Source organism: Pygoscelis adeliae, unplaced genomic scaffold (assembly GCF_000699105.1).
Source record: "Pygoscelis adeliae isolate BGI_AS28 unplaced genomic scaffold, ASM69910v1 Scaffold259, whole genome shotgun sequence".
In the NCBI taxonomy this organism is placed as follows: Eukaryota; Metazoa; Chordata; class Aves; order Sphenisciformes; family Spheniscidae; genus Pygoscelis; species Pygoscelis adeliae.
The window spans coordinates 78598-81267 of NW_008825497.1; positions in this window are offsets into that span (position 1 = coordinate 78598).

The window sequence follows — 2670 nt, forward strand, 5'->3', positions numbered from 1 at the left end:
GGCGCCGCGGTCCTGCTCTGCCCCCCGGCGGCTGCGGCACGACCAGCCGTTCCGCGGGCTGTCCCCGCGTCCAGCCCGGCCTCCGGGCCCCGGGGACAGTGCCACATCACCAGCGCTTGGGCTGCTGGTCCCGGCTCCGCCACTCGGGTACCTCACCTCGTGAAGGGCTGGGGTGGCTCCCTGCCCTGCAGGACCTCCAGGATTTATGTGCTCCAGACTCAATGCCGCAAGCCTCAATTTTCAAAATCCTTTTGAGTCCAGGCTGCCAGGATCACGTGCGTTACCGGCTGCTGCCTTCCCCTCTGGGTGCATCGAGGTGGTCCAGCATGTGCGCTGCCATAGCTTTGCACCAAGTGCCCCTTATCATGCTGTTTTCCATGATGGTCCTTTCACTCCTCCTCTGAGTTGCTGCCAGCAGAAGTAGCAGCACCCACTCTCTGTCCCATCAGGTGCCTGATGCTGCATGTGGCTGTGTTTGAAATTAAGGTTTTTCAATAGACACCATTTTCTCAGAGGCCCAGCCCGCACCCCAAAGGACGTTGTCACCATTGCTTAGCTCCATCCCCTCCATTCTGTATTTTGACAAATGGTTACTGGGATTGACTCTGTATGTTCATTCCTTTGTTTTCCTACTTGGCATACCCAATTTCTTGCTTCTCCACTCTGATGTTACCTTCCAGCACCTTGCCTTTCTGTGATGTTAAAAGTACCCTTCAGCACCCTGTGATCCTTCACTCAGAAGCTGTTCCCACTTTGTTTTTCTACATTGCCTTCCTGAAGGGTGCCCATCGGTTCCAGCCACCTCTTGCCCTCTGCTCTGTGGCCCGGCTCTGGGGGCCACGAGGCTCTTTTGGAGCAGTTGAAGCTCTCAGCATGGTTCCCAGGCCACTGCCAGCCTTTCCCCATCACAGCCACTGCTCACCGTTCCTTGCTGACAAACTTCCCCTGCTTCCTGCAGCTCCCCTTCGAGGATGTTCAACGTGACTGATGGATTTCTCTGGCTCTTTCCCAACAGCCTTTGAGTACGTTACGTTGTGGTTGCTGCCCTAGAGGTACTCTTCAGTGATAACGGTGGAGTGCAGGTGTCCTAGGCAGCACAGGGCTAAGCTGAAGATGCTTTTCCTCCCAGGTCTGGAGCCAGCAGCAGCCAGGGAGCAGCTATCTGCCTGGGCATCCTGCTGTACCCCCTCTTTGGTTTCCTTCCATTTTGTCTCTGATCACAGCTGCATTCACATGTGAACTCTGGCAACCTGGTTACAGCATCATGTTTTAGAGAAGCGCATAAGCATCTGCTCTTGCTCCGGTAGCTTATTTTTATGTGCCTCGTTAAAGCAGCTCTTTACTGCTTCCCACGCGAATGTTGTCACCTCCTGTCCTAGCCTCTAGTGAAGACTCAGGGGTTTTATGATCCCAGCCCAGGGATGAATCATCTTGTCTTTCGCCCCACTGCTTGGTAGCTGCCTCCAGCACCTCTCTCCTACCTCTGTCACATGTGTACCTCTGTGGTCATCCCCGCCGGGTGCCTCCGTGGACAGAGACCCTTTGCTCCTCCCTACAGCCTGCAAGAGACTGCCCTGATACTGAGTGAGAGCTGGCGCTTCTGTGTCCAGCAGGAAAGATCTAGGTTTTGTTTCTGTGTTGGCTTCTCCTCTCATGCCTCACGGTGCTCTCCGCTCAGCTTGAGTTGCAAGGTCTCCTTTCCTTTTTGGAGGCAGGTTGCTTTGGCTGCTTTATTTCCCTGCTCTTTCAGCCCTTCTGGAGATTGCTGCTTTTTCCTGGACTAGGAGAATGATCCCCACAGCCAAACTCTTTACCTTGTTGCACCTCCCTAACCCAGAGCTCTGCTCCCTTCACACAAGCCCCCACCTGCCTGCATAAACCAGCCCATGCTCACCATGGGACACGAGAGCTGAGCCTGGATGCTGGTTCAGTGTCTCCATTTGCCATGGACACTACAGGCGGGGTTCATATGTTCCTGGTGCCACCCAAGATGCCCCAGGGCATCAGATACAACAGGGACTTATGGCCACTCTGCCAGCAGCTGGAGGTGAGGCGGGCCGCACTTCTCCTGGCACTCAGTGACTGTGACTGGCACTTGTCCTCTCACTCAGGTTTATGCCTGGTTTTGCTCTTAAGCCCATCTCCAGAGGTCCAAGCGCCTCCCCATCTTCCAAAATACAATTATTTACAATGAGCACTTCAAAGTCACAGTGGGAATATACTGGAAAACCTTCCCTGTGCAGCTAAGACCTAAATCAATTAGAAAGAAGCTTAGAGTTAAATGCAGTAAGCTGCTCAGGCTGATAGAAGAGCATTTGCAGAGCGGGATGGCCACCAGGGTAAGGGAAACCTTTTGCCTTTGCTGGCCTGGTTTACCTGCACACAAGCCCCTGGCTGTGCCCACCCCAGCTCTACCAGTGTCCCGCGGAGCAGTGCCAGGTCACGGAGGTGCATGAGTTCCCCTGCCTGCTCCACCAGCGAGGCCCCAGTTGAGGAGGGGTCCCGGTCCCTCCCAGGGGGCAGCCAGCGGGCAGGACCCCTGCCAGCCCAGGCTTCCCTGGGCGCCCCAGGTTTTCCTGGGGCCTCTCCTGGGCTGCGGCAGGGAGCACCCATGGCCCTGGGGGGGTCTGGGTCTGGGGGGGGCAGGGGATCAGGGCAGCGGGGCCGGGT